This window comes from Dreissena polymorpha, chromosome 1 (genome assembly GCF_020536995.1).
Source record: "Dreissena polymorpha isolate Duluth1 chromosome 1, UMN_Dpol_1.0, whole genome shotgun sequence".
NCBI classification, from domain to species: Eukaryota; Metazoa; Mollusca; class Bivalvia; order Myida; family Dreissenidae; genus Dreissena; species Dreissena polymorpha.
In genome coordinates, this window is record NC_068355.1 from 33,983,893 (window position 1) to 34,003,256 (window position 19,364).

Genomic DNA, 19,364 nt, shown 5'->3' on the forward strand with positions numbered 1-19,364 from the left:
GAACATGTAAAAAATACTAAAACTTTGTTTCTTAAAACTTTCTTAAAAGTACAACCTTGACCTTCAGCCGGTGGGACGCTATCATTTATTCTGCACATTGTCTCTATGGCCTAAACATTTTAATCAAGTTAATTGAACACCTTACCATGGGTATTATAGGAGATACAGACCAGGCTCAAATATAGAAGCTAAAACTGTTGACCTTGAAGTATGACCTTTACCTTATACAGGCGTGAATGACTCATTCCGCATTCACATCATCTTAATGACCTAAACATTGTAGCCAAGTTAATAAAAAATCCTTCCATGGGTATAGGAGATATTGACCAGACATGAAAAGTCTATGCTGTTCCGTAACAACCATGCCTAGTTTTGCATAGTGAACATCTGCGTTTGAAGAGCAAGAACTTGAGTAACGCTGGTGTGATTGTCTATCACAATGTGTCATTTGTGACTTTTACCTAGGACTTAAAAGACATGGTTGTTGAAGGCAATTAATGGCAGTGCCCCAGATAAGCTGCGTATATGCGTCTTTCACCCTATTAAAATGTTTAAAAACGCAAAGAAATACAATATCATGCGTATTGAAAATGCAACCAATTTGACTTTTACGCACATTCCTACAATTCAATGCGTACGATACAATAGCTTCAATAAAAAATTCTTTGCTCATTTTCGGTATATCCTCTTTGCAATTATAATCTTAATGCGACGTCGCTTTTATTCAGCAAACGTCTGGATGAAGGAGCAGGAAAACAATCACAGTTATTCAAACGCTCTGCGTACTAGATTTCATAGTTAATTACAGCATCTGACCAAATTATTTATGGCAAACATGCATTTTCAATCTGATTTAATCTGTCGCTCTTTATGCATGTATTTTGTAAAGCGCAGTGATTCATTTTGATGTGCGTCCCGCGTGCCAGACGCACGTTTTTTTCTGGGGACGCATCATTCTCAAACATATGCGTACTCGGGAAGCATTGTTTAAAAAGTCCGATTTTCAACATCGTCAAAGTTGTGCATGATACAGAGTTCGATTCGTGGAGATAAGCGAAACACATGTTAACACCGTTTTGAAAAGTAGAACGGAAGTAACATTACTACATTCAGAATGTAATACGCGTATTTTGATTGGTTGAAATATATCAATTATCCAATCAGTTACGGCGTTTTATTAAAAGCTCATTGGACGTTAAATTTGTTGTCCCGGACAGTAAACAAAGAAAATGCCATCCAAAAAGGTTTTCAAAATTGATCCTCAACAATTTAAACTCGCTCGGTGTGTAGATATTTATCGATAACGCAGCCTCGATGTAAAACATGTGGTTCAATGTGAAGAATAAACGGCGGAAAACACATTTTGTGTTCGTCTGTTGTGAGCGCAGACAGTTATATTGTAAAGCGATGTTATTATAATTTTCTGGATTAATTGATCATTGTTGTTTTTTTCTAAAGTGACAATTAAAAATGAGCAAGTTCTGAAATAAATAGCATCTTTTATTTGTATACGGTACATACATAATAGTGATGCAGATCGTACAGCATTCCGTCCTATGTAACATAGAATGTAAGTACATATCACAACACACACTACTGCTGTTCATACTGCAGGATGTGAGAGGGGTTTTTATGTACAGAATAAGGTCTTGACCAAATTCAGGAACAGTTTAACTGTAGGGAACCAAGACAAACTTATGAGAGTGAAGTTGTGCAATTTTGTCAGGGATGAATTTATGGAAAAAGCTCTCCCTGTTTGAAGAAAAAACAAGGCGAGAAGGCTATACACCTTAAATACAGACTGAGTGTTGGTACACTAAATATTTATTGAAGGTTTAAACCTTTTGACCAAAGAAGAAATTGTCTTTTGTCACACTGTTTGAAAGGGATTATTTTGACCAAAAAATTATTAACACTTAAGTCCTCCAATTTATTAAAACTCTAGTCAGTCCAAATTGTTAAATAAGTTAAAAGTTCTCTGTTTAAGATGATATATGTTTCACTGTTTGTTATTTAAAGTAAAACAAATAAATTTGACTTGCTATAAACCTATTTCTTTTTTAGCTGTTAAATTGCATAAAAGAGCCCCTGGCTGAGGCGTATCATGTTAAGTAGAGTATTTGTAACAAACTTACAAAGACACAATCTGGGACCCATTGTTTTCAGTTTGGACCCATTGATTCAAAATATGCCAGTCCCAGGGACTCATTGATGTAGTTTTCAAAATGAATCGCTGAAAGCGTCTGTACTTTCAGTTTCTACAACGATGCGAAATAAAAATGTCGAAGAGAGGTTGAAAGACGTCCGCGATTGTTGCGCCAAAATATCAATCGATCGCAAACTTTTTGAACCAAGAAAGCAAGAGCCATTAAGTAACAAATCATTCGTGTTATTGATTTTTTAAGTTTGATGTTTATATTATGCACAGTTTCAAGAACTAAAGATGTTATGAAACATCAGTTTATGACAGTTAATTATAACAGTTTACAGTTTTATTGAATCAATAAAAGTGTGCAGCTTCAACAGAAGTAATCTGAATCTGAATGGATACGTTGAAGTGACCTGGAAGATTGGCTTTTATTCAACGGGGAAAGCAGTAAAGATTTTAAGGTACAAATTTTTATAACTCATTTCACCCTATTTCAAGACTGAAATCACCCTATTTTTTTAAATCAATGGGTAAAAACCCTATTTGCCAAATAATTATCTGGGGCACTATAATGGGTTTGATCCCAAATGTAGGAGCACTTTTAAGATCCCCACAAAGACACAGAGGAAATGGTAGTGTAAGAAAAACATATTTAATCAAGAATTTGTGTTTTGGCCACATTAAATAATGTTTCAAAAAATCAAAACAATCAGGATGTATGACATACAATGCTGTATATTTATCACTCGTAATCACTTATTAAGAGATTTCAATATATATAGTTTAATTCGCACCACACATGTTGTTTTTTCCACTAGTATAATAATAATTCTTCATTAAAGTCATTCACTGTAAACTCAAATGTATTCAATGTATAAGAGAATTATTATAGCATTTAATAGTGTTATTTACTTCGCTTTTTAAAATGATTTGCAGTGGGGTTTTTTCATTTAAAATCGGGCCTGGTACTATTCCCCATTTCCAAGGAAAAAAAGTGTATATTTTTCACAAATAGGAGCCAAAAATTCCCCATGGAAGGTGTTTTTTTTTTCAAATCTCAATTTTTCGTTCAACTCCCTTCCATATTAGTTTATCCTTAGTAAATATAATACTGAAAACACTTGTATTCTCAATTTTGAAGCTTTTTAAGCAAAACAACAAAACTAATTTCCCTATTTTATTGAAAACATCGCAAATTTTCCCAATCCAAATGGACCTTGCCCCATTCCCGAAATGGAGAAAAAAACAACACTGCATGTCGTTTGTCTTATGGTTGATTTAACACACCTCTTACAGGAAAAATGACACCAACCAACACACGCATACTTTTGAGAATTTTACTAACATACATGTACACTTATTTATAGTATTACACGGCTAATGTATATCTTTGTTTTGTGGAATTTTCCATGTTAAGTTAATGGGTAACTCTTTTTCTCCAACATTTGCAGTAACAAAAGAAGACAGTTACACATTAAGCCTCCTTATGAAATCCTATATCGCAGTAGATGTAATAATCATAAATACGTATTATTTGAACTTTTAATTTTAATTTAAAAATAGACATCAAAATCCAATGGAGCCATAGCTTGTGAATTGATATTATTATGTGATAGAGTATTTCATTTCATATAGAGCAATTTAGGTAGTAAATGCAAATGTGAAGTCTATAGTAAATATCACCATTAAAATAGTATACACTACTTTTACGTAAGCAAATTGACTTTCATACATTTAAAACTTCAGTTTGTACAGCAAAGTATACATAAATGCAAGTTTGAAACGGATTCCAGACAGACAGACGGGCTGACAGATGAACAGTGAGACTGCCATATGCCTCCTAAGATATTTTCATTAAAGTAACCTTTCAATAGATATAACATATCTTCTATTGAGCTTGCATGACCATTTAGCTGAACCGAATTCACTGGGGAGTGATATCATGTTTAATCTTTTTGAGGCGTAACGACTCTCAATAAGTTAATGTGTTTGTTTATCAATGACAGGAACAAAGAAAAAATGAGTGCTTTGTATGATAAACCTATTGAATAACAAAGTACTTGTACGCTAATTGCGGCGTTTTGTATGCTGACATTTCTTTTTAAATGGAATTTCAAACTGCAAAGTCATTGACAGTTACAAAACGGTACCTTCAATTAGTATGTAAAGCTATACTTGTTAAACAATAGATAAAATGTTGAACCAATAATGCATTCACAATTCATATAGACAATATAATTTCATATTTAAAGCTATTGAGCGGAAACCATAATATTACTACAGTCATTTTGAATTGCAAAACAAACACCATGTGCAATGCAAACTGCCATTATAATAGCATAAATCAATCTCAATTTATTGGACTCAAACCATTGGTGTATTATTTATTCTTACATGTATCACATAGACCTTGATCAAACCAATATTAATTCATTATATAAACCATGATATAAGGCTTCAAAATTTTCATTTTAACTTTTCAATAAATTATAAATAAGCTTATTTTGTTTAAAGGAGTAATTGAGCTGAAAACGTTTTACTAAAAAGGATCTTAACAGATGCCATAATTTGTATCCAGATATTCGTATGTGATATCAGGATACTATCGTGATAACTGAATAGATCAGCAAGTGCTGCCTACATGTCTTAATTGTATATTCATTGACCAAAGCGAATAAATAAATAATAAGTTATAAGGTTACAATATACTAAATCTTTTTGGAGTGCAATGCTATACCCTCTTAAAAATGGAATGTCATTTATTTGAAGGCACAATTCTCAGTATGGGCACTTGCCATGACTTTATTTTTGAATTTTTATGTGAGTGTGCATGTGGTAGGGAAAACATTGTTGTATACTACAAATTCAGTGTGTTGCTTTTAGATTGGAGACTACATGACACTTTGACAGATGGCGGGAAACCCTCATCCACTGGTACAAAGCTGGTAAATAGATGGCCATAAAACAGTGTCCGCTGATTCGCGTCGAGTTCTTTCTTGCATTACACATGACCTATCTTTTTTATTGTTTTAATCATTGCGGCTTGGAATGCTCTTTAAGAAAAGGTATGGTTATGGGGGTCTCTATGCGCAAAAGTTTGACTTTATTTTTTTGTTAAAGTTATTGCTTTTACATTGAATTTGTGTAGGAAATCGTTTGGTATATTGTGACCATAAGCAATAATATTGCTTTTGATGAAAAAATAACAATCCAATTACTAAATGTCACAAGAAAACAACAGATAAAGTAGATATGTTTCACAATATCACTAATTGCAACAGTTGGTGATGGCTTCTAAAAGCAATTATGCATATATTCAATACAGTATTAGTACCAAGCGTTTTCAAATGTGTTGTAATACAAAACACTTTTTGTAAATAAAGTTGTTAATCTGATTAAGTTCTTCATGTTCATTGAAATTCATAATTTTGTTTGCCTACAATGTTATCTAAATTAAAAGATTCCAAAATAATTTATTTTACAGGTGTCTGGTATACTGTATAGCAAATCTGAAAATTGTGTAACATTTACTTAACGAGATGTGTTCACATATGTTTGTATTTTTGAACAAGATATGTGTTTGTCAAAAACACAATGTCCCCTTTTGCACCGCTTTGAAGCCATATATTTGAACACTTAAACTTGATCCGTTAGTCTTGTAGGTCACAGGACTCACATACAAAACATAAGGTCATTATCGGAACAACAACAATCATTTTTGATCTGTAAGTCATGTACAGTACAGCCAAAGCGGAACAAACGTATTTCGCGATCCGCGGCGGCAAGGCGAAACGAGTCGATGCCGCGTCAGTCATTGAAGCCGCGTCAGTATGCGGCGGCAAGTCCCATTACGCCGCGAAACTTCGCATCTGTCCGCCGAGGCATGCCGCTATCCGCGACATGATGCCGAGTCGATGCGCATCATGAAATAAAAATCTTTTTTAAAATTATTAGTTACATGTAGTTAACAAATTTTGAAAGAACAATTATAATAATAATTAAAATCATAATAAATTTATTGTGCGCGGATTGTATTAGCATATACATGTAAGCATAGTTAATGTGTCTGGCCAATTAAGTTTGTTTCCCGCCCGTAGTGTATGTATTTCACACATAAACAAGGACACGTAATGATGTTTTCGCACATACAAGTGGTCAAGGCTCCAGCATATGGTGGATTTATAAATTAAGTGCATGTTGATTTTGCTATAAATTTAAGCTGAGAAAATTAGCAGTTTGAAGCCACATCAATAATCAAGACGGTGACGACGTATTTGTTGTTTTGTTAATTATCAGCTTATTAAAACTATTGTTTGAATATGCGTATATAAACACGTTTTATTTTGTTCATATTATACAGTTAATATCGCTACTAATTACCCGATAATCCCGTATATTCCAGTTTTAAAGCAAATGCTGGTAAATATTTACGATACACAAACATTCTCGATATTTCCTTAAGTATCAAATACATTTTGGCATTGGTTACTATTTATAGAGATGATGAAATAACGTCTAATCGGGGCGTTTTTTTTCCACTGAACACGCGATTTACGCCTGACGTGATGTTCATGTATTTATACAACACAAAATACACCCAAACTTTCCAAACGACGTTCTACACGTCTGCATAATTTTCGCGCGCTTTTTATGAAACAAAGGATATTTTAGCACTGTTTATTTGACGCTAGAATTTATCAAAGGTCGCGTTAGCATTAAAATTCGGAAGTGTGTTTCGGATTACAAATTTAATAATGATAATGATAATCGAACGAAACATTAACAGTTGCGCGTTATTAATTCTGCGCTACACATACATGTATGTACATGTAGGTGGATATCTTTTCACTCGATCCGCCGCGTACGTATGCGGCGGATTTACTCCGCGAAAGTACGCGAGGTTAACATAGACTCGGCGTCGTTGCGCGGATCGATGCCGAGTGCCACGGCGATACGCCGCGTGAACACACGATTTGGCCGCCGCGTACTAATAATCTGGCCGTGGCGTAGCCGCGGATTATGTTTGTGCCGCGTTAGCTGTACTGTAAGTAGACTCACACACAACAAATCCGGTCAATATCTGCAAGCCTGTAGGGAAAAGTCCAGAAAACTGTCATTCTAGAGAAAATTTCAAAGTCAAATACATGTTACTACGCCAAAAATCAATGGACCGGAAAGAAACTTAAACTTGCTCTGTAAGTCAAGCAGGTTGACTCACACACCAAAAATTAGGTCAGTATCTTATAGCGTATTTGAAAAATGATATGTGAAAGATTTTTTTTAAATCCGTAACTTTATCAACAAGAGATGTTTGTCAGAAACACAATATCCCCTATTGCGCTGCTTTGGAGTCATATATTTGACCCTTGACCTTGAAGAATGACCCTAGCCTTGAGAAAGACACATACAATGACAGACAGACCGACAGACAGACCGACAGACAGACCGACAGACAGACCGACAGACAGACCGACAGACAGACAGACAGACAGACAGACAGACAGACAGACAGACAGACAGACAGACAGACAGACAGACAGACAGACAGACAGACAGACAGACAGACAGACAGACAGACAGACAGACAGACAGACAGACAGACAGACATATAGGCCCAAAACAATATACCCCCGATCATTCGTTCGGGGGCATAAAAAGCAATTGACAAGAACAAAACTCAAACTGAATCTGTAAGTAAAATGCGTAGACTCACACATACACAATCAGGTAAATATCTGCAAGCATTAAGGAAAAACACTCCGGACACCACATGCAAGACAAACGGACGGACAGATGGACGGATAGTGCAAGTGCTATATGCCTCCGTACCGGCGGCATAAAAATGCATAGGAATATTAAATCCACTGCTGACAGAAGTTTGTAAGAATTAAACAAAACTATACATGAGTAAGCAGTCTTTAATGGTAAAAAGTTGTATTAATTAGCCAGTAATCAATAAACTCAACAGAAGGTTATTTAGATGGTCTAACATTATTAACGGTTGTTTTCATTTTCAATATGTAAGTGTTTTCATTAATGATAGCATTTTATGTTATATCAAACTATTTTGATTGTAATGTAATGCGAGGGACTCAAACTAAATCTAATAAACTCTGACAAACCCACTTTCAAATCGAACAAGAAAGCAATTATAAACTCACTGAAGATTGACCATAGATTCATGAACACATTGTTTGTTAGAAAATGAAATCAGTGAAGCTTTTACTCTTTCTTTAGAAAACAATGACAAAACAACTAAAGCCGAAATAGTAGCCTGATTCATTTGATTTTTGTCCTACAGTAACAATGAAGGTTTAGAAAAACACATTGAGCGGTCTCTCCTTAAACAGTGTCAAGGACTTAATATAAACATTCATTTATTATTTGTTAGGGCAAAGTGACATTATGTAGGGTTGTATTTCAAGTAAGCATGGACTTGTATTTCTTTGTCTGTCCTAATTGCGTTGTGTAACGTAATCTTTGCAAACTTTAACATGCGTAAACAAAATTTCAAAGTTGCAAGGAAACAATACGGTTATGGTTTGCAATTCTCATTTAACTTAATAACATACTTAACAGTTGCTGACCAAACTTCAGGTTACTAAGAGGTCATGTGGTTTATTAAGAATTTCAACAAATATACCATCAGTTGATCCATTCATAATCCATAACATTATGTTATAAATAATAAAGTACCTGTTTATGTTATCATCAAAAATGTCAAAACGGGTGTGCTGTTTTACATTTTTGCTTATAAAACATAGTCATCGAGTTACATCATTCAAAATCAGTATTTATTGATATTTCTGTGCAACAGCATTTGACCTTATTATAAAACCACTATCATTCAACATTTTGAAGTTTCTATGCGACAATGATTTTTGTTAACAAAATCGCCAGAGAACTCAACGGCCTTTCATTGTATAAAGCAGGCTTTATTGTATGTGAAGGCAGTTTATGTAAACCACATAGACAGCGAGAGAGATTGTATAAAGCAGGTTTTATTGTATGTGAAGGCAGTTTATGTAAACCACAAAGACAGCGAGAGATTGTATAAAGCAGGTTTTATTCTATGTGAAGGCAGTTTACGTACACATAGACAGCAAAAGAGATTGTACTTATTTCTTAAAGGTAGTAGATCTCCCCTACGGAGTGCCCATCAATGTTCCTTATAATGCTTAAAATATATGTTTAGTATTGTGTGGACTTGGAAAGAGTAGTTTTAAATGACAGAATGCATTGCAATGCACGGTTTTCCAAGTTTTGTGCGCCATGTTTCTGTCAAATTTGTATTGTAACGTCTCAGTAGAAGATTGAATTCCTTTATATTTAGAGGCTAATAAGTTAGCCTTGCCAATAACTATAAATCACCAACAGGGTAATAACCTTTTAAGCAATAATTTATGCATTAGAGTGAACATGTCAAATACGATTGAGAACAGATGGAAATACATGCCAGAATATTTATTAGGTACCATACCTGCATTGTAATTAAAAAGAATGTTCTCAACTTAAAACAAAAGCTTTCTAAACAAGGGCTGTACGTTTGTAAAACATGCATGCCCACCATATGGGCTGTCAGTTGTACTGGCAGCCATTGTGTGAATAAGTTTTTTGTCACTGACCTTGACCTTTGATCTAGTGACTTGAAAATCAATAAGTGTCATCTGCCAGTCATGATAAATATACCTATGAAATTTCATAGTCCTAGGCATAATTATTCTTGAGTTATCATCAGGAAACCATTTTATTGTTTCGAGTAACTGTGACCTTGACCTTTGACATAGTGACCTGAAATTAATAGGGGACATCTGCCAGTGATGATCAATGGATCTATGAAGTTTCATGATCCTAGGCATAAGCATTCTTGAGTTATCATCCGGAAACCATTTTACTATTTCGAGTCACTGTTACCTTGACCTTTGACCTAGTGACCTGAAAATCATTAGGGGTCATCTGCCAGTAATGACCAATGTTCCTTTAAAGTTTCATGATCCTAGGCGTAAGCATTCTTGAGTTATCATCCGGAAACCATTTTACTGTTTAGAGTCACTGTGACCTTGATCTTTGACCTAGCGAACTGAAAATCAATAAGGGTCATCTGCCAGTCATGATCAATGTACCTATGAAGTTTGATTATCCTAGGCATAAGCATTCTTCAGTTATCATCCGGAAACCATTTTACTGTTTAGAGTCACTGTGACCTTGACCTTTGACCTTGGGGGCTAAAATTCAATAGGGGTCACCTGCCAGTCATGATCAATGTACCTATAAAGTCTTATGATCCTTGGCGTAAGCATTCTTGAGTTATCATCCGGAAACCATTTTACTGTTTAGAGTCACTGTGACCTTGACCTTTGACCTAGTGACCTGAAAATCAATAGGGGTCATCTGCCAGTCATGATCAATGAACCTATGAAGTTTGATTATCCTAGGCCTAAGCATTCTTGAGTTATCATCCGAAAACCATTTTACTATTTTGAGTCACCGTGACCTTGACCTCTGACCTAGTGACCTGAAAATCAATAGGAGTCTAATCATCTACCAGTCATGATCAATCTATGTATGAAGTTTCATGATCCTAGGCCTAAGCATTCTTGAGTAATCATCCGGAAACCATCTGGTGGACGGATGGACGGACTGACTGACATGAGCAAAACAATATACCCCCTCTTCTTCGAAGGGGGGCATACATATCTGAAGAAACCAGATATTTTTATACATAAACAACAGTTAGAATGTAATCTAACCATTATTTTTTATCCTTAACCAAGTTGTAGATCACATATTTAATAAAACATGTGGACATAAAAAGACCAAAATTTGACTATCAAAAGCTAAGCCAGTTTAATGTTCATTTATCAACAAAAATACATGTAGACCCATGACCCAGTGGTTGGTGCGTTAGCTTTTGATGCCAGATGTTGAAGGTTTTAGTTGTTACTCAGGCAATTTCTTACCTGACCAGTTGCCTAACAATAAAGCTAGTTAATTGAGGGTATATTAATGATGTCCTTGCTGCTCGGGCATCAAAGATGGGATAGGGAGTATTTACTTCATGCATAAAGGTATTTCGTTAGTCAAAACTGGCTGGCCCCTTATTCAGAGGGATGACACTATATTAAACAAATACTGCTATATTTTTACTTACATATTATCTCTACCCATTGATTGTCACTGGTAACAATAACATATTGGCTTTGAAAGAATCAATGTTTAGAGCATATTTCATTTTAAATGGGAGGCTTGATTTGTAACAACTACATGTAGAGTGTGAACATTGTTTTTTTTTATTTGTTTACAACACATTACTTCCACTTCAAACTTGCTCTCAATAAAGAAAGAGCAGTAAAGAAATGTATGAGCTGGAAACCCACAATAAAGCCATTACATATTCCAAGGAAGGCAGAACTGCTACCCCATCCACTTGTCAGGGCTGAAGAAACTGGTGTAACAAACATTACTGACAACTACAAAATTATATATTCATCTGAGAAACTTAACACATGGTTAACACTTGTTGCATACATGGCAATGGTGCAACATTTCCAAATGATAAATTAAAAGCCTGGACAATAAAGTACAGACCATTGTGAAGGCACATTGAATACCATTGTGTAAATTTGAAATGCTATTGTGAAAACTTAGTCAAGCTGATCTTGTGGGCTTTGTTTGACACCAATTATACACAAAACATGCAACAAGCATGAAACAATTTAAGACTTAAATGCATCATTACCCGGTATGTAAAACAGACATAAAAGGAAATTCAATATGTTGTATTTTTACAACCAAGACTGTGCCACAGTACAAGTTATCAAACTCTTTTTAAATCTGATCACTAATCACACAGAGTATTTCAAATATTTTGAAATGTTTTATTCTTCTTAATCCTTAACAAGAGATGTGTTCGTAAGAAACACAATGCCCCCTATTGCGCCGCTTTGAAATAAAAAAATATTTTGTTTGTTTGACCTTTGACCTTAAAGGATGACCTTGACCTTGAACTTCCACCACTCAAAATGTACAACTTCATGAGAACGCCGCTTTGAAATTATTATTTTTTACCTTTGGCCTTGAAGGATGACCTTGACCTTGAACTTCCACCACTCACAATGTGCCGCTTCATGAGAACGCCGCTTTGAATGATTTTTTTGATGATTGACCTTGAAGGATGACATTGACCTTGAACTTCCACCACTCAAAATGTGCAGCTTCATGAGATACACATGCATGCCAAATATCAAGTTGCTAAAGTTTTCGGACGGCCAGACGCCATATATTTAACATTTGACCTTGAAGGATGACATTGACCTTCACCTTTCACAACTCAAAATGTTCAGCTTCATGAGATACACATGCATGCCAAATATCAAGTTGCTATCTTCAATAGTGAAAAAGTTATGGCCAATGTTATAGTTTTTGGACGGACGGACACACGACATATATGAGACATTTGACCTTGAAGGATGACCTTGACCTTTACTTTTCACCACTCAAAATGTGCAGCTCCGTGAGATGCACATGCATGCCAAATATCAAGTTTCCATCTTCGATAATGCAAAAGTTATGGCCAACGTTAAGTTTTTTTTCGGACGGACGAAGGACTGACATACACACATACTGACATACTGACTGACGGACAGTTCAACTGCTATATGCCACCCTACCAGGGGCATAAAAAGTTGAATATATTCTGGTTGTCACTTATAAAGGGGAAATAAGTCTGGCTTAAGTTTTCTTATTATCAAATTATCAAAAAAAAGAAAATTGCCATGCCTAAAAACCAGATTTTAAACGTTTAAATTATTTGTTTAATTTAAATCATTGAGCAATCCAATGCTAGGGCATTCATGTAAAATACATTCACACAAAATTTAAGTGCATTACATGCAACCAAACACATGCTATTGATTGGAAACCATTTTCCTATTTTTTAAATTAGAAACAGTGACCTTTACCTTGATCAACTGGCCCCACATAGAACCTCAAGTTAGGTCTGCGTGTATGCTACATACACACAAAATACCAATATTCCATCCAAGCTCTTCTTGTTGAGTTGAAACCACTTTTCCATTTTTAGTAGCAATAACCCCAACCATTCCTGACTAGCCCCACATACAATCGATGCATTAAGCTTGTTAGATCCAAAGTATACAATTCATAGATGCAAAGTTAAGTTACTGACACGAAACCACCTGTTACTGTTTTTTTCGGCGTAGCTGTATTAAGCCAGCTTTTCACCATACCTGACCTTTGTTAGTGTCCAATAAAATAATAAAATTCAAATAAAATTTCCCGCAGCTAGGTACGAATGAATACACTTCATTTATTCCAATGGCTGATTTGAGTATACCACCAGAACATTGGAAACATATCTGCGTCTTTGTTACACTGTTTTACTGCATGAAACAATTTTATCTCTAATGAAAAGGCTTAATAGATAGAACAGTTTTACACTCAATTCTCGACATCAATACAGTTTTTGTGTGAACCTTTTATTTTCAGAGGATTACCAGGGAAAAGCGTTTATACTGTAAAGGCTATCTTCTCATATTTAGTACTTACTTCCATATTCCTGTCAACATGTTAACATGTAAAAGTATAAAGAGCAGTAGAAGCAAGGCCTCACTTTAACGCATTGCATTTCAACCCGCTAGGTCTCAGGTCAATTCGCGGCCAGTGTTTAAATGTCAGAGTTTATATACAGGTCATCACAGGAGTTCGCGGCCAGTAAAATAATCATTATATAATAAAGACGCTATCCGTGAACTAGGTGACCTGGAATTTTCTTTACACCAGAAATATGTTAAATGAAGATATTTAGCAATATAATTATGGCATGTCAATAATCGATTCTTAATGTGTTTTCTACAATACAATGATAAATATTATTTTGATTAATTTAACAATAATTATTTCACCATATTGACTTATGTATTAAGCATGAGCGCGATGATTCTCGATACTGTTAATAATCGAATCAAATAGCAATGCCCGACAAACCACTAAAACAGGTTTGTTCGAAGAACGCGCCTATAAATACGGATACTTCGCGTGTGGCCGGTTGACTCGTATGTTTTAATATCACTTCCATTCTTCTTCTTCTTTTTTTTTTGTATCTATAGGTTTATGACCAGCAATATGTAATAATGTAAAATAAGCCGCGAAACTCCGCGTAACCTCCCGTACTGCGTGTGATGCAGCTAAGAACTGCGCACAAAAAGACATTCGCTATCCTTGATCTCATTCATTGAACTATCAACGTCCAGGCCTTGAAGAACCCACTCGACCGCTAACAAAAGCAAGTGAAGTTGACGGTCGGGCGAGTAAAATATGTTCAATACTCGACCGACCAGGCGAGTGCTGTTTTTCAAGTCGAGAAATATAAATTCAGTTCCAAAACTCCTGCCACATTGATACAAATTGCGAAAAAAAAATCCAACAAACAAAAAATAGGTGTAGTACACAAAGAAACTGCACTTTTGTTTTGACAATGAAAAATGACGTCACGGGCTCAGTAAAAATAATTCTCAAAATTGGCTGAGCTCTATTCATAGGTGTCAGTGCTCTTAGCTTATCGATTAAAAGTGAAAAAAAACAGTTAAATATATTGGTTATTCCGTGAAGAATAAAATTTCATTTTAATGTTAATATCCATACAAAAATAATACATAACTGGTTAATTATAATTCTTCTTATATTTAATAAAAAATAAACAGAAACAATAATAATTCATAAACAGAATATTTCATAATCAGAAGCCTTAGCCAAAATTTACCATATTGTAACCATTTGTCAATCAAGCGTGTCTTTCAGTAAAAGTTCGTCTAAAATATTAATACTCAGCATGGAAAAGGGTTCTATTTTAAAATATCTGCAAGCTGGTGGAGAAAGGGAACAGAAAGAAAGGTAATCAAAACGAGAAGTGGAAAGTATTGAGAAAAGGAAACAGTGCATAAAACGTACGGAAAGCAAATAAAATCCATCAGATAATGTAGTTAATTTGTTTACAGTTTAGTGTGATTATGTTACGTAGGTTAAACAGGTTATGGTTGATCAAAACTATAAATATATATATTTTTTTAATGCAGGGCGAGTAGATTTAAGTGACGGGCAAGGGGATTGTCAGGCCTACTCGTCCTGCAGGGTGAGTGGCTCTGGAAAAATTCTTCAAGACCTGACGCCGTATATCTTTTTTAAAGATATTTCTTGTTTCTATATTCAATAGCATTGGTCTCGCCCTTGACCTTACAGGCCTCACATGCAATCTCAGGTTAGGTATCTATGCAAGGCAGCTGCTGCTATATATATATATATATATATATATATATAAACTCCATCAAGATAGGTTCATGCAAATTAACTAGCATCCAATACAATGCCAACCTAGGTCTCCATGTAAGCTGTGTATAAAGTTCATAAAGATTGGTACACTGTAACTCCAATATAACGCGGATGACGGGGTCCAAGCCACGCAACAGCGTTATAAACGGACAGCGTTATAAGTTTTGAGCTTATTTATTTATATTGTCATGCTGTGTTGTAATCCGCAAATACATGCATATAAATCGAATCGAACGATAACAGTATATAAAACGCTTTTCTTATGTGCACATTTGTCCGATAATCCAATATAATTACAACATCAATTACGAAAAAATAATGTTAAACATTTATTACAAGAAATATGTTTACGTATTTCGTAAACAAATTCATATGCCTACGCCATTTTTCAGAACAAGAGTTCCGCGGTCGGAGATGACCGCATTGAAGCCGGATTTTTTATTTAAATGACAGGAAAGTACCTTTCGTGTTTTTGTCAATGCAATACTTAAATTACTGAAATATTGTTCAAAGGTCAAAATGAAATGTAAGTACTTTTTAAGGCATGAGCAAACCTTGTGTTATGTTTTGAATGCATGCATATACATACCAAAGTTACAACAATTTTAACATTTTAACATTTAAGTTCACAGTGACCTTGACCTTCAAATGAATGACATTGAAATGAATGACCTTGAAATGACCAGTGGTCATCTAAGTGTGCTTGCAAACCTTTACGTCAAGTTTGAGATTCTAGGTCCAAGCATACCAAAGTTATAACAATTTTAACATTTTAACATTGAAGGTCACAGTGACCTTGACCTTCAAATGAATGACATTGAAATGAGCAGTGGTGATCTTCTAGTACTGGCCAACCTTTATGTCAAGTTTGAAGACTCTAGGTACAAGCATACCAAAGTTATAACATGGAATAAGAACTTTAACATTTTTACCTACCAAAGTTATAAGAACTTTAACATTTTTACATTCAAGGTCACAGTGACCTTGACCTTAGAATGAATGACCTTGAAATGACCAGTGGTCATCTAAGTGTGCTTGCAAACCTTCATGTCAAGTTTGAAGACTCTATGTCCAAGCATACCAAAGTTATAACAATTTTAACATTTTAACATTTAAGGTCACAGTGACCTTGACCTTCAAATGAATGACATTGAAATGACCAGTGGTCATCTTCTAGTACTGGCCAATCTTTATTTCAAGTTTGAAGACTCTAGGTACAAGCATACCAAAGTTATAACATGAAATAAGAACTTTAACATTTTTACATTCAAGGTCACAGTGACCTTGACCTTCAAATGAATGACCTTGAAATGTCCAGTGGTTACTTACTAGTTCTGGCCAACCTTCATGTCAAGTTTCAAGACTCTAGGTCCAAGCATACCAAAGTTATAACAACTTTAACATTTTTACATTCAAGGTCACAGTGACCTTGACCTTCAAATGAATGACCTTGAAATGTCCAGTGGTTACTTACTAGTTCTGGCCAACCTTCATGTCAAGTTTCAAGACTCTAGGTCCAAGCATACCAAAGTTATAACAACTTTAACATTTTTATATTGAAGGTCACAGTGACCTTCACCTTCAAATGAATGACCTTGAAATGACCAGTGGTCATCTGTTAATCCTGGCCAACCTTCATGTCAAGTTTGAAGACTCTAGGTCCAAGCATACCAAAGTTATACCATGAAATAAGAACTTTAACATTTTTACATTCAAGGTCACAGTGACCTTGACCTTCAAATGAATGACCTTGAAATGACCAGTGGTTACTAACTAGTTATGGCCAACCTTCATGTCAAGTTTCAAGACTCTAGGTCCAAGCATACCAAAGTTATAACAACTTTAACATTTTTTATATTGAAGGTCACAGTGACCTTGACCTTCAAATGAATGACCTTGAAATGACCAGTGGTCATCTGTTAATCCTGGCCAACCTTCATGTCAAGTTTGAAGACTCTAGGTCCAAGCATACCAAAGTTATACCATGAAATAAGAACTTTAACATTTTCGAGCACGCCGCCACCCCTCCCGTCCGCCCGCCCCCCGCCCGCCCGACAACATCAATCTATAAGCCGAGATTTTTTCGAAAAAAATCCGGCTAAAAATAGTACGGTGCATTATGGGACACAGCTTTCATTGGACGAGCGAATTTAAATTTAGATTGAAGGCAATACGATACATGTACAAAATAATGTTTTATTGCGTCATACGCAGCATGTAAAAAAACGCGCTTTCCGCGGACTTTCTGATAACGGGCAAAAATTTAAGTGAATCTCTGTTAACAATTACACTGCGTTAGCATGTAAATAAATCGTCAGGATTTTTTAATTTACTTTTCGTATACGTACTGAAACATTAAACATACACAAAGATCTTTTTATGTATCAAGATTGAATAGCATATAATAAACGATAACACACTTACACAGCCATAGTTTATACAATGAAATACAATACACGATAAATATAAAACATAAACAGGTAATCGTTTTAAATAACTTTAATTTGATAATTATTACGCTTGCACTTACCTTATTGAAATTAGCGCACGGAACCGCTCTGATAGGGAATACATGTAATATACACGGACTCGCGAGTTTTAACACCTTTATTGACATTACACAACAGATTAACACCAATTAGCTGTCGAGTGTCGTTTAACCTCTAATCGATTAAAATCAGTTAAACGAACGGATAAAGCAATCAAGCTGTGATCGCCGGCTTCTTTGAATTTTCTGAAAATACAAGTAGTTGCATAACATGGATTTGAATCAGAAATGTAAGGTTGGAGAAAAAACGGGATCCAAGCACCCCCCGCGTTATATTCGACACAGCGTTATAACGGACCGCACTATATTGGAGTTACAGTGTATAAGCAAACTGAAGTTATTTACCAAACAAACCACCTATAATAATTTTAGTAACAGTGACTTTGACCCCACTCAGGCATCCAATAAAATCCCAACCTAGGTCCCTATGCTTGCTTGCAAGATCATAATTTTATCAAGATTGGTAAAAAACAAACAGACATTATTGACACAAAAACACTTGTATGATCCCGCTAACATGCCAGCACCCCTTCAATTCCTCACTCTTTTTACTAGGATTTTAACTTTGTTGAGAACTAAGTTCAAACACAATCATATCATAATTAAATATAAATCAATAATCTTATCCAACTGTAATATACGTATACAGCAAAAGTTGAACATGTCTGTATTGTTTTTCATGCACCTAGCAGTGTGTTTTGGGGTCAATTTTGGGATTCCTGATCAAATATGTTTTTTTGTAAATGATTACCTAAAATTCCATTTTGAAGGTTCCCATAAATATAATAAAAAATTCAATTAACAAAAAATAAACCTCAACTTAAGTCAGGGCTGTACCCACAAAATGTTGACTGGGGGGACCCAAACGGGGAGGGTGCGGGAGGGGTTGCCCCTCCCGAATAGATTTTTTTTATTAGGCACTGTTCAAGGTGAATTTTAATGCATAATTATAGAAACATATGTTGTGTTATAAATTTATGGATATATAACAAGTAAATCAGCACCTTTCTGAAGTCTAAAGCTTTAACCATTACGGGCCGTCCATAAAGTATGTCACGCTCCAGGTGGGGGGAGGGTGAGTAAGAAAGTGACAGTTTGTGACATGGGGGAGGGGAGTCAGGCCATGTGTGATGTCACACATTTATTTTAAAAAATGTATTTTTATTTATTATTTCTTAAGTAGAATTTAAAAATAATTTTCAAAAATTTGTGAAACATTTTAATTAGTTTTATGTCAAAATAAGACGAATTGCGTATCTGCTGATTCTGTTGTTCGAATGTTTAATAGGCAACTTGGCTGGGCCGGCTTATTCAATAGGC